This window comes from Corvus brachyrhynchos, unplaced genomic scaffold (assembly GCF_000691975.1).
Source record: "Corvus brachyrhynchos isolate BGI_N302 unplaced genomic scaffold, ASM69197v1 scaffold56, whole genome shotgun sequence".
Lineage (NCBI taxonomy): Eukaryota > Metazoa > Chordata > Aves > Passeriformes > Corvidae > Corvus > Corvus brachyrhynchos.
This window is the reverse complement of record NW_008238664.1, coordinates 6896193-6910822: the sequence shown is the minus strand read 5'-3', so window position 1 is coordinate 6910822 and position 14630 is coordinate 6896193. Positions and strand designations below refer to the sequence as shown.

The 14630-nt window shown below is 38.3% G+C and overlaps 1 protein-coding gene across 7 annotated transcripts in view; it reads left to right on the top strand.

The window, feature by feature from the left end:
* Positions 1–14630, top strand: part of ATF7IP (activating transcription factor 7 interacting protein) — an 89575-nt gene that overhangs the window by 18630 nt on the left and 56315 nt on the right. Inside the window, exon 1 of one of the 7 annotated variants that reach the window (XM_017737785.1) lies at positions 13817–14367. The exons of the other annotated variants lie outside the window; for them this stretch is intronic. The gene's annotated coding sequence lies outside the window, so the exon portion shown is untranslated. Of the gene's footprint in view, positions 1–13816; positions 14368–14630 lie in introns of those variants that run through there. 7 annotated transcript variants of the gene reach the window in all.

Here is a 14630-nt window from a genome sequence, read left to right as displayed (position 1 = left end):
TTCCCCAAATAAATTACACTAGAAATCACCGTTAACAATTATAAAGTTTTCCGTAAATGCCAAATTCCGTTAGAATCGGTCTTGCTTTCATTGCTATATGAAGGAAGCAGTTTAGGGCCCCTCCCTCCTTTCTATGAAGTGTGAGTGTGAGGATGGTAGAGGAGAAGTGGCATTGAGTGGGGCATGAAGAATGTAGAAAACTGATTAAAATAAAATGTTCCTGAGAGGAAAACCTTGACTGGTAAAGCAAAGGATAACGAATGTGAGATTTGTTAAAAATTGAGAATTCTAACTGTAATATAGGTGATAATGATAACAGAATCATAGTGAAAGAAAAAAAGGCAGGTTACAGTAAATATTTTGGGGTTATTTTGATAAAAGTGAGATTATAGTATAAGGTCATGTAAGTAACTCAAGTTTTTTTCAACTTCAAGAAACCTTGAAGTTACAAGGAAGATACTAAAGACTCCATGATAGGTATTTCTTAGCAAAGGCTATAAGCAGGTCTTTGTAATCTGCATCCAGGAGTTTTAAAAGAATTGGCTGAGAATACTTTTCTGAGATTTTCCCCCCAGTAACTCAATATAAAATAGGAATTGTGGAAGACCCTGAAGACTTTTTAGAAAGGTCTGGAGAGAAATAGTGGAGGGTAACAGTGTGCAAGTGAACGTGAAAGAATATTATTTCAATTAACGTGGAGGTGGTTTAATTGCTGAAACACTATTATAAAAAGGATATGCTAGTATAATTTGTTTTAGAACAAAGTTCCTTAGTGTAAATACTCAATATCTATAATGTGGTTACTCCTTGATACAGTCTTTTCCTTAAATAACAACTTCCCCATCCCAAGCCCTGTATCAACAAAACACTAAATTGATTTTTAAAGCTTTTGAAGGAGAGAGGGTAGCAATCATGCTCCAAGTAAAGTTTGTGACTGGTATTGTAAAATAGTTACTTTCTGTTAACTTATAGAGGATGGAAAGATTAACTCCGACAGAGTCATCAGGATCATTTGCTTAGTGACACCCAAACACCGTTTATTAGATTTATTACAATAGATGTATTAGCCTTGCACACCAAAATCTGATTTGTACATCTGTAGACCATTCAGCACAAAACATACCTGCTTGACAGGACACTTTGCCCTGGAAGTAGGTGGGGATCACACAGACAAAATAGTTAGCTAAAGCCCAAAATAGACAGGTAATGCGGAGAGACTGAAATTCTGTTGCATACAGAGAAAGAAAGGAAGTCATACTCTTTATAAAGAGATGTTCATGGGTGATACTAAATGTTGATGATGTGAATTTTGTATCAGTAGAGGTTGCAGTCCTGCTGTCTGTATTGGTTTTTTACAATGTTGAAAAATTAGGAGTCCTAGCAAAAAGCACAAGAATCACTCTGGCTCAACAATAAAATTATAAAGTAATTTTAAAGTTAAGCTGATAATTTAGGTTGGAAGGGACCTCTGCAGGTCTTCTGGTCTGACACCTTGTTCAGAGGAGGTTAACTTCAAAATTAGACCAGGTTGCTGCAGGGTTTGTCAAGGGTGAATCATAGAATTTTTGAGTTGAAGGGACCCACAAAGATCATCAAATCCAACTCCTCACACTGCACAGGACGCAGGAATCACACCACATGTCTGACTCGGTTATCCAAATGCATTTTGTATTCTCGGTGCCATGACTGGTTCCCTGAGGAGCCTTCCACAACCACTGTGGACAGGCTGTTTCAGTGTTTGCCCACCCTTGTAGTGAAGAACTGTTCTCTGTATCTGCTGTGGAATTTCTCTTGCTGCAAGCCGAATCTGTTTCCTCTTGTCAGTGTGCTGTGCATCTCTGAAAACTGTCTGTCTTCTTCTTCTCTATGAATGCCAGTTAGGTTATTGGGGTTTTGGGGGTTTTTTAAATAATTTTACTGTTAGTGAGTAAATGAAGAGGAGAAATTTTATTGTCTCCTTCCAGAAAGACATCTCACTTTGATTTGAAGACAGGCTTAAAAGAATGGCCAACCTATGAAATTTAATGAGACGTGGATTTGGAACAACTGATGTATGGCTTGCCTACTATGGCAGCTCTGCAGCTGGTTACATGGGATAATGTGCTCATGAAATCTTCCATGTAATCCAAATTTCTGATATTGTATACAGTTACATAGCAGGGTTTGGTACAACCTTTATTGCTAGTTTGACTTGGTGGTGATAACTCACAAAAGTTGTTTAGCTCTCTTCCCCAAGAATAATTTCTGGACTGTCTCATCTTGTGGCTTGTAGCCAGATGAATCTAAGTTAACCAACAAGCCAAGTGCCTTTTTGGTTTCAGCAAATGGATGGCTAAGGACATTTAGTGGTCTGATGAGCCTAGAAACTATTCTTTTTGTTGTCATGTTTTATGGTGTCTTCCTTAATTCTAGCAGTTTGTTATTTTTCACCAGAGGTGCTGCAATGATTTTGGATACTTAAGTTGTTTTCCTCCATCTCCTCCCTTCTGAAAGGACAGTGGGCAAAGCTTAATCTCCATGCAGCAAAACTTTTAACTGTTGAATGAAAACCTTTATGGTTGAGAAAAGTAAAACACATGGTAATATTCAATTATCCTAATGCCAGGCAGTCAGTAACCTTATCTTGTTCTTATTTACAGTTGTGTCTCTTTTGTTGTGGTTTTTTCTTTTCTTAATTAGTGGTCAGACCTGCCCTAAAATTGCACCTTATGTGATGTGTTCCTTTTGTACTTAAATCTGCTTTGTGGGTTTGCTGTGGTGGTGTTTTTATTTCTTTTGTTGTTGTTGTGGGTTTTGGTGGTGGAGGGGAGGGGGTATAATCAAAGAGCAGCATTTAAAACTGTGAGCAGTACAAACGTAGCTATCAGCTGCAGTATAGGCCTGTGCTCCATCAGTTCTGGGATGGGAGGGGAAGAGGTCCCTTGTGTTCTCCATCAGCAACCCCACAGAGAGAAGGGTGAAGCATACTTTAGCTATTCTGAGAAGATCTAAACAAGAGTTTTTCTTTGGAAAGATCAGCTGATGTGTGATGCGGAATTTTGTGCTGTCCTAATGGCAGCTATTACGTTTGACAGCAGTTCTTTTTGATGTCCTTTCAAGGATCAGTAGGTTCTTGTGCAGAGGGTTCTCACTGGAATTGTACATGATTTTAAAGAAGCTAGTACCGCTTCCAGAGAAAATGGATTAGAAGGATTCTCAGGAAGTGAGCCAGTTCTATAGCTTCTGTTGCCCTTTCCTCAGTGTTCGATTATGTAGAAAAATTCTTCCCCAGGCCCCATGGTGACAAATGATTATGACCTGGTCATATTCACCTTGGGGGTATGTGAATAAAATAGTTTTATGATCACAAATGCAAACTTGGGAGAGGTGGTCATGCATGTAAATTCATCAGGAGAGTCTGTAGTTAGTCTGAAAAATTATCAGGAAACAGTTCAGCGATGTTATGCGCCAGAACATGAAAAAAGGATGTATAGTGATGTCCTCACTCATTCAAAGAGAAATCTAGCCTTTGATTTTTTGGATGAGGTGAAATTGCAGCCTGTCCTCTCCAGGAAGCAAGCAAGCATTGTGGCTTGCTAGCTCACCAGGCAAAAGACAGACTGTGGAAGTGTGTTCCATTTGATGATAAAGGTTTCTGGGTGGAACCTTTCTGCAGGTTGACTTATTACAGCAAACCTTAAATAGTCAAAATTTAAGATGCTTTCCTTTGAGGCTTTTATACATTTTATCAATGGAGGCATTTTTAAGTATAATTCTTACAGTGTGCTTCTGGCATCTAACTCTGGGTCGCATTTGGGAAACTTCCTAGGCAAATGAAACAGAGTTTCTTGTAAATGGTCGCCCTGAGAGACTGTGCAGATGCATTTTTCTCCATACGATTTTTAATGAAATTTGGGAAGGCAAGCAGTTTAAAATAGCTGTATAAATTATTAATGTATTTCTGTGTTTGTGAAATGGTATTACTGGATTGTTGCTTCATCAGCTGCTTTCTGCCTCACAAAATAGTAAAATTAAGGATGTTTTTTGTAGAAATGCTTGGAGTTCTTCACAGAAGAAGTCTTTTACAGACCAAGTACTATCAACTCATGAATGTGCTGGCAGTATCGCTACAGACTGGCCACTGTTTTTTAGAACCAGGCTCAAAAACTTTTTTATGGACTGTTCTGGCAAAATCATTGCCAAATAATGTATCAGTAGAGGTAAACTTGCAGCTCCTTTTTTTGGTTTTGTATAATACTGTGAATGCTAGTTTGATGTTCTGTGCAGACTCTCAATGCTTCACGAATTTGTAGTACTGTCTTCTTTATTTTTGAAAACTTGCATTAGCAAGCAAAACAATGGCCTCATTACTAGAAGAAATGTGTTTTGCTTTTGTTCACTTCCATCCTTTCCCCTTAGGAATGCGACACTGGCATTGGAGGTGTCTCTAGACCTGTTTTTTCTGGCATCCTAAACACTGGTTCACTAGGCTAGTGTGTATGATCTCAATAGTCAGCATGAACAAAACGCTGCTGGCTGACTTCCATCCACACATTCGCTGCCAGCAACCATGCAGAGGTGATGGTGTTGAGTAACTGCAAACTGGGGCTTATGGTGGCTTTGAAAAAAATTAATCAGGAAAAAAATTAAAACCTGTCACCCTAGATGTGAAGTTTAAAGGCAGGAAAGCTTTCCAGAATTACTTGTGCATCGTACATAATGGCAAGCCTCATTGGGGTCATTAGTAAATAGACACAAGAAACATTTTGGGAAGTGTAAGTTGATCTCATTTGAAGCCTGTAGCATCTTAAAGACAGAGGTCTTTATTGATTATATGGAACATCTCTTCAATCTTCCTTTTTATTTTGCTTTTGTATCATCTAAGAAACCTAGTGTGAGAACTTGCTGACTGATGTGGTAAAGAGGACATTTTGCATATAACTTTCCTGCTTTCTTCTTCAAGGATCTTATACTAAGAAACTGAGGAAACACAAAGATGGATTCTTCAGTGGTGATGGAAAAGAAATGCCTTCAGACTACAGATTTTCATTTCAGTTTCTTATGTTTAGAAGTTCATATTCCTCTGTAATATTAACAAGAAGCTGTAATGCACAGAAAATACTTCATATTCCTAGTACTGGGGTTTTGCTACAGATATGGCTGTTGGCATTTGGTCATCCCACAACACAAAAGATAAATGATAGTACTTGGCAGCTAAAGTGATACAGCACTTGCTAATTGACTCCCTTTTATTAAGATTCATATTGCAAGATGAGAAGGTCCAATAGCTGAATTGCTTTTAGATAATTGGTTTTTTACTCTACATCTTTGAGATATCTGTGTAACATTAGGTTTGTCATCTCCTATTTCCAATGGTTAATTAAGCACTTGCTTTTTTCCTTGGTCATTTTAAGGTAATGACGTGAAGAGCTGTTGCCTGAAGTGCATGCATGATTCCACTTATTTAGTATTTCATAAAAACATAGCTATTTACAGTTCTCATCACTAGAGCCTACACCTAATTATTAGCATTTCATCCTCTCCTCTTTCTTCCTCAATCCTTGCTTAATCCAAAGGGAGATGTCATAGTATATAGTTAATGTAACAGAACCCTTTAAGAAGACATTGAGGAGTATTTCTTAATGCTTAAGTGCTACTTAATAAGGACAGGAGAGCGTTTATGAGACTGGGACTCTGTGTATGGATATTGATTAAACTGTTTAAGATGCTACTGAATAGCAGTGGTGGTGCTTATTCTGCTAGAGTTCTGAAAAGCTTGTTGCCCCTTTTGAACATTATTACTGTATGCAAAATGTGCAGAGTAGCTGTCCAGGGCATAGGATGCCATCTTGTTACATAGGAAACCCCTCTGGATTAGATGACAGTCAGTGTGGGCAGTCTCTCAAGGAGCAGTAACCTCATAGCAATATTATCCACAGAAATATGTTGACTGCATGGATTTTTGCAATCTTTTTTCTTTTCCTTCCACTATGAAATCTGCTGCTTGATGCCAGTGTATTGGTAGAGTCACTGAAGGTCGTTTATACTGGTCCTTTTTTTTTGTAAGATGGAAGAAGGTGTATGGGCTCATGTGTCACATTCTTTGACTGAGGGGGTTCAGTCTCATTATCAGAGTAGCATTTTACTCCATTGTAGAATAAATCTAGATAATATGCTAATTGCTCTTGGTGTGGATTTTTTTATGTTCCTGTTAGTATGAAATTCTCTACTTCCTGTCCTTGCTTATAACCTAAGTGGAGAAACCAGAAATCAGAAAAGGCAAGATAATTGCTGAAACTCACTGGGGTTTCTATAGCACTATGGTGATTGTTTCTTGTCACATGCAAATATTCTAAGATATTTTATCTACACATGGGTACTTTAAAAAGTATAAGAAAAAGGAAGCTTCCCCACCCTCCCCCCCCTTTTCCCCCTGAGAAATCCATTTGATTGCATTTCATAAAACAGTTGTGAAAGGAATGGAATGAGATGAGGTTTTTTAAAGAATAAGTATGGTTCCAATGAATATGCCAAAATGGTAAATATCAAAATTGAGATGAAACTAAGATGTTGCTTAGCAACTGTGGTGGTCTCTGGTAGCCACAGATGAATACACGGAATGTTTACAGCAGCACTGCTGCTATAAAGTGAGTCTGTCTGAAGCAGTATTTCTAAAAAAATTACTTTTCTTTATGAAATTTTATACCTATTTATTCCACATTTTGGTGAACCTTTAAACTACCTTCATCAGGGATGGAAAACAAAAACCTGGCAATAAAACTTATTTTGCAAATTGATATTTTTCTAGTGAGATACAAGACTTTCTACCAAATACTTATTTTGTTCTTATATTTTATAATAGCAATAAACTCCTGTTTTCCTGTTCCTTGACTTGTCTTCACAGTTTGATGTGGGATTATACTGGATTAGTTGTGCATGGGCTGCAGTTGCAGAACGGGGAGAAAAAAGTATTTCATTATATCTGAATAATATAAATTGGTTTCAGTATTTTTCCTTCTTGCACCATATTTTGACATCTGACTTCTAAGTTGTTGTGAACTGTTTTGAACATTCTTCGAAATGAAATTTTGCAGGTGGAAGATGGGTTGTGACTGTTAAAACCTACGTATGAAAACACAGTTTAAATTTGTGGGAATTTTAAGAGTGCTCATTTTAATCAAGTTTTGTAGGTATGAGGAGCTTATACAAAAAATGTGTTGTATTGCATTGCATTTCAAGTTTATCCTAATTTTTTTCACTTGAATTCTTTGAATTAAAAAACCCACCCAAAAAAGTGTTATGTTTTTGATAGGCACTTAAGACTTTGTCCATTGCTTGGTGTCCCCTAGTTTGGACTTCTGAAAATAACCTTCCCCTTCTAAAATGGGATTCTTGGGCCTTGCAGTGTACCTTGCCCTTAAAACAAAGACATTCATGGCAGTTTTTATTTGACATCCTGTTTGTCTATGCTGTTATTATGGATATTCATAAATAAAAGTTGAATATAACTTTGTAAGAGCCTGTGACACTTGATACTCTTTGCAATGTCTTTATTTCTCTATATTTTTAGCAGCAGTATTTACCGAATAGTTTATATCGCCATGTCAGAAGAGCAAGCAATCAAAAAAATGAATTAAAGAAAAAGATGCAAAATGAAGCATTAATTCTACTGGTTGACCAAAGAATGGGAAGTGAGGTGCTCAGAATTCATATCTCAGGTGTGACAGAAGTCTGTCTTATATGAATGAGAAATTAAGTTTCAGAAACAGTCTTACTTTAGTTGTATGAAATTTTTTTTGCCTATCTGACCAGAGATAGCAAACAAGATGAATTTGTTTTTCTGGGAGAAAATTGCCTCAAAGATAAGTTCACTTATGCTTATTTCAGCCTGATGGTCTACTGTTTCCATATGTTTTTTAGCTTCCATATACAAAAATTACATTTAAAATCCTATGCAAATAAACCTAGATCCTTGAGTTCACAACCTAATTACCATTTTAGACTTTTCTTACTGTAAGCCAGATGATCATGTCTTCCCCACCCATATGTATCTATATAAATACAAAATATAGTATATAAGTAAAATGTGTCTATGTATATAATATATTCAAGAGAAGGGTTTTTTGTGTTTTTTAATGACAGCTTATTAGTAGAAGATTGCTTCTCTTGAAAGGTACCTTCTTAGCTGTGCAATTACTGCTCTTGCTGAAGATGTAACAGTTTTTCAGAAGACTGGGGGAGTAGTCATCTGACCACCTTTAAAAGTCCCATTTTAGAGGGGTTTTAATATCTGACAGCTAATACTGATCTTCTGGTAATTAAGTCAGTTGTACAGCTAAGTTAATAGAATATCTTCAGTTGGAAAGGACCTTGAAATATCCCATGATATGGCTGGCCTTTCTTGGGAAAGAGAGCCTAGATGAGATTATCTGGCATCCTGTCCACTTGCATCTTGAAAACCTCTAGTGATGGGGATTTTGCCACATCCTTTGGGTAGGTTGTTTCAGTGAATCATTGTCTTGCTGTTAAAAAAAAAAAAAAGTGTCTGTCCTATATTGACACAGAAGTTCTTCGTTTTCCTGATTCTTTACCTACCAACTGATTTCAGCCAAACCTTAGCTTCTCCCTGGTAAAAAAGGGATTTTCCCATCAACTGAGTAATTACTTTCAGGACATGACTCTCATCCTCCTTTGCTTTTATTCAGATATCTTTGTTTTTCAGAGTATGTGAGTTGACAAGAATTATTAGCATTAGGTGTAAGTCAGCACCTCAGAAATTAACATACTGTGCTTTGTTGCTTCAGGTGCTGCTGATGCAGATCAATACAACTATGCCACTTAAAACTAGTGTGACATCATTTCAAAATTTATTTCTACTGGTACTGAATTTAGAAGTGTGGCAAGAAGATAGTGATGAGAAAAGAGTATCTCTTATATGGTAACAATTAAATCTAGGATATTGCATTTGGTCTCCTAAGAAGTCAGGTAAATGGCATACAGTGAGATTGTAAGTCTGCTGGCTGTGCAGCAAGTATGGTGAGTAGGTGGGTGTGTCAAAGGTTCTAGAAAGGAAGACTACAGTAAGAACTGGTGCCCTTTCAGGCTACTTTTTGTCATCAAAGCCCCTTTCAAAGCTAGTTCTATTTTTATTATCATTTATTTCTATGATTGGAACTATATAAAGAAATCATTGTAGGTTTCTTTACTTTCTGCTTCCTGTTCCTTGAACAGCTTAGCAAAGAATTAAATCTGGCAATCTGTGTCTGCAGAGCTTGTTCTAGACATGCTGAAGTTGAAGAATCATCTGTGCAATGGTTGCTTACATAGTCAATTGTGAAACGTTTGAAGGACAATTTGGGTGACACTTTGGGTAATTTTTGTTACACGCCTTCACAAGTGTGAGATGTGACAAATCTTTGCCTAAGAGCAAATACAGAAAAATCATTGTCCACCCACTGACCCAAGAGAATTTAATCTGCCATTATATACTTTTACTAGAGTAAGTAAGTCTTACTCTGGTTTCATGTTTTGTACAGTAAGAAATTGACTACCATAAAACTTTATTAGAAAGTGTCTGTTTATAATTGTAAAAACATGAATTACCTGCGTTATCTAGGATCCTTAGCATATTAATACAGTGTGCTACCAGTACTGAAAATGTGCCTTTTTTTTTTTTTTTTTTTTTTTTTCCCCTCTGTATGTAGTAATGAATAGAATATTAGGTTGGCATTTTCTAGTTCCCATCATTCCACAACATCAGTTTCCTTTGGAAAACATTTAGCCTCTGATAAATGAAAAAATGTATTGTGGTAGGGGACACAATTTCTAGTAAAATGCATTAGGGGTAGCTAATTAACATCTATGCAGTAAGTTACTTTTCGTTAAAAGAATACTTGTGACAAATAGTCCTAACACTAGGTACAGGTAATAAAGTTAGGGTAAACTCTAGCTTTTACAAAAACTTCATGTGTTTTGGTTTGTTTGGTGGTGGTGATGATGGAGTTTTCCCCCTAATTTTCTTTTTAGCTTTTTTATATGCAAATTTTTGTCTTACTTCACTTACTTCCTATTGGGATTTCTGGTTAATTTTTGTGATTCTGTTTTGTTGAGTCATTCAAAAGATACCAACTGTCTTCAGTGGTCAGTGTGACTAACCACCTGCTTTGGTCACTTTTCTCCTTCTCTCCTTTAATTGTGATAGTATTACAGAAAATACCTTTTTTCATACCAGCAGTGCTTATGTATGTTCTACGTATCAGATGGCACATTTCAGGCTGCCTAAGAGCTGGGTTAGATAGCTGTACATGTCCTGCATGCACCGGGCGCTTCATTCATCTTACGATGTTGGCTTTCACCTGCCTTTAACCATGAAACAGAAACCTGAGGACAGACGCGTTGAATAGAAAGATGTGGAAATGTCTTTACTTGCTTCTGCTGCAGTCAGAAGCTGGCAGTTCAGTACTGCTGAAAATGAAACTTCTGTTTTGTAGGATAAAGTTGTAAAATGATGGACACCCAGATTATTGCTGGAGTTACTGTCATAGAACATGTATGTACATAATATCTTTAAAATTTTGCACTTTACTAACTTCATTTTGTATTTAAATTTCATTCTCAAGATGCTTTCTCTATTTACAGATTTTTTTTCTTGGTTTATCCTGCTTGCCCTTCGAAATCCCACACAGTCTTTAGTTTCGAGTGGAGGAATTGTACAGGTGTGTTTCTGGTGAGGTGTGATTAACAAGGGGTAACTCAGGAGTCAAGAAGAACTTCGTGTAAGAGTCCACATCTAGTAAGGATTAGGTGACATTTGTTACGGGCGTTGTGGATTATTGCATTGCCATCTCACCAAACTGACATGGGGTGTTAAGAGTAAGAAAGGTGGTTTCTGTTCCAGCTTGCTTAGGAACGGGAGTTGAAAAGAAGATAGTGTGCATATTATAATAGTTTATGTTTTGATTTGGAAAGAGAATTACATCAGAATTTATTTTTGTCATTTCAAAAGCCCTACCGAAACTCTGAGGGAGTTCAGCGTGCCGTGCCCACACGCAATGCCACAGTAGGATGGCAGCGCGTGCCTTGGCCCCTCGCGTTGGCCGAGCCGCGCTCCCTCCCCGCCGCGGTGCCGCTCCCAGCAGCAGCGCTGGCTATTTTTAGCCTGTTGCCAGGCGGATTTGGTTTGTGCAAAGCAGCTCTGTGGCAACCAATCCCGAGCGGGAATGCAACTCTCTGGCAGTCCCCGCCATCGGGTAGGGAGCTGATGAGAGGACAAGATGGCTGCCGAAGTGCTGCATTGGCCTGCCTCAGACACTCACTGAAAGAAAACTCATCCTTTCATGTGGGAAACGGGAAATAGCCTCCCTGCCTCGCACATCTCCCCACCAGGCTTCAGCTGAATGAGTATTTATAGAAGAACTGGTTTCCTCGCTCCCTGGAGACGTGCCCCTTGCATCCGTGTGCTGCGCCTGTGCGGGGCAGGTCTGGTGCGGGCAAGGCAGCAGGTGCGTTGCCCCTGCTGAGAAATGGTGTCTTCCCCAGGGGAAATATTGATAACCATTCCAACAGCCACCTTACCGACTGCTGGTTTAGTTCCATTGTAAACTTGCTTTTTTGTTACTGAGAAAATGCAATCTTTGCAAAAAGAAAAAAAACCTCATAGAAGGCACTTACATGTGTGCCAAACAGTAATATTTCAATGCAGCATCGCCTTTTTTGCTGCAAATTTTCTTTTTGCCTCTGCTTCTTCTGGCGTTTGAGAAGCGACTCTTGGGAGCTTTGTCAGCATCAGGCAGCTCACCTCTGAATTCTGATGTCACTGAGCTGCCAGATGGAAAGCCGAGGTTACATCGCTACAGCTAGTTGCATATGTGATATGGGAACTAGTCTAGATAATATACCATTCAGGGTAAATATGTTTCTTCATTACAATGGTGTTATTCTGTATTTTATCTAACAGAAGACGGAGGATGCAAATGTGCATAAGTTAGTGATACCTTCTCAAAGTTGTAGCCTGTTGAATTACTGGAAATGAGACATTTAAGTTTATAAATATTATTTCCTTGTAAAAGGAAAAAATAACTATATTTCATGATGTCCAGAAAAGCCTCAGCATGATCAGAATATCTTGACTTTTTTCTAAGATTTTTCTTTTTCCATATCGTCTCATATTTTTTGATGTGCATGTGCATGAACAATTAATTCAGGTTGTTCAGGTTTTAAGTTTGGAATGTCAGAAGTTGGGTAAGTTTTTAGTTGTATATGTGTTTTGGCAGTTAGTGACCACATTTATAGAATTGTTAGGTCCCACTCATATTCAAGGATAATGATAAGGCAATTCAAGCTATTTATCCTATGCCAGAGATGGAACTGTAATATATATTGAGACTGTGTATAATAATATTCATCAAATGTATCTTAAAATGCACAATTTCAACTTCATATTCAGTAAATCTTTTTTTAAAATGAAAAAAACCCGGTAGTGTTTTAGCTTATGCTAAAAAATCTTCCTGTAAGAAAGCTGAATTTTGCTGTTACTGCCGTTTAAAACAGCAGGATTTGTTTAGTGTTTGGAGATCTCACAGCTGAATTGAAAGCTAGTGTTTTGAGTTGTTGATAAAAACTGAAATCTCTTAACACTTGCAGGAAGTAAGAAAACATTATCACAGCCTTGTTGCTCTGGCTGAGTTCCAGTCATACAGTTTGACTAGTTTAATAATGTAAGTAGCTGTTAAAATTCAGTATAGAGAAAAAGATAAAACTCTCCTTGGAGAATCAGCTTAAGCTACATATGCTAAATAGTGGCTGTTTCTAAGGGACTTGAGTTGCTTGTAAAAAGTCTTTTAGGAAAGACTCACCACTTGTTTTACATTCTTCCATGTTCCAAAAAATGCAGTTATCTAGGCATAAAGTGATGAACATGTAAGGACAATTCTGCAAAGCCACCAGCAGATGAAATATCTTAGCTATGTAAATACACGTCAGTCATTTTTGTCCCATGAGGAATCCATTTTTCCCAAAAGGCATCATAGCCTCATGGGAAAAAACCTTGAAAATTCGGTATGAAAAACAGGTTCATGAGCCAATGTCAGAGGAGGTATTACCCTCCTGAGGTAGAGAAGACACAAGATAACTACTTAATTTACTGTGACACAAAAGTAACAAGAGCATAGTTCAAGTTTGTACATGGCACTGTCCATCATGTATACAATAAACAAGACCAATCTCTTTGAAACTGTACAGTGAGTTTACTCTGGTTTAAGAAGACTTTAACCATATGGTTGGGTGTTTTTTCTTAGGCATAGATACATACATGGGCTTAATGTTTTGCTGAATTTCAGAAGGCAGTCTGCAAGGGTGGGGGAGACTGGCCTCTGCGTTCAAGGCAGAAGTCATACTGCAGTCATGACAAAACACCAGTTTTCTGTTGGAATAGTAAAAAAGCAGAGGCATTGCATAGAATCCGAAAAAAGGAGAGTTTTCCAGCTGCCATACTTGAACTCAGGTAGGATCTCAGCGGTTTTTTGGATTCAACATTTAACATCGCAGGAATTCAGTGATCGCCTAAAAATGCTCCTGCGCATTAAACACCTGTTCATTCTCGCGGCTGTGCACCCGCACTCGTGGGCCAGCGCTGTTATGCAGCTCCAGGTCTCAGACGGAAAGCCCTTGGCTTTCTATTGCGCCGTTTGGAAAATCCCGTTCGTTTCATGCGCGCCCCCGCGCTCGTGCCCGCGCCCGACGCCTGTCGCGTGCGGCTTGTTGCTGGGTAGGATTTAAGGAACTCCCGTGTGATTGGCTGCCGCGCGCCTGTTTTTTTGCTCTGGCGCGGGGGAACGTGCCTCTCGCTCCCCAAACCGGGAACCGCAGTTCGGCATGCGGCGGGGACAAATAAGCTGAAGGGGTTTTTTTTACAGCTCACCTTGTTCTGCTGTGTGTTCACTAGGTGAAATAGGGCAGGATGGTGACGTAATTTTTTCTTAGAAAATGGCTTGTTTTTCTACTTACTCTCAGCTAACACTAACATAACTTTAACTTACAAGGGAGAAAAACTCAAATCGTCAGTGGTGGGCTAGAACAACTATTATTTGCACATATGATAATGATGTGACCTCTGTTTTGTTTATTACGTTTAAAAACAAAGGCACAGTTGTATGTGGAGCTCACTAGGCTGGTGGTGTGTATTCCATTCAGCCAGATCAGCAGATTTGTTTTAGTGGTAGAAAACCAAATTACTGGCGTATTATTTTAGCACGTCTTCTATAAGAACTGGTCAAAAACAGTATTTTGTTTTTTCTTTGAAAATAGTTTTTAAATTTCTGACAACTTATATCAAAATTGCTATGAAGGATTTCAACTGAAAACTGCTTTTTATGAACCACTACTTAAAAGGTAGGTTTTATTCACCACTTTCATTCTCTGGAACTCTCCATCTAGAACACATTACTCATGACAATTTGCTGCTTCACTTTCTTTGGTTTGCCTTTGCTTCATTTTAAGTAGGCTTGCACATTTGACTACTGATGTTCATGATCAGTGAACTTCACTTCCTCCATCTAGCTCTTGTGCTTTGGCAGATGTTTCATGGTTGCGGCACTTTTGGCTAGTGCTGCGTGCCCGCCAGGAGCCCTTTGCTGGTGCTGTTCTAGACCCAT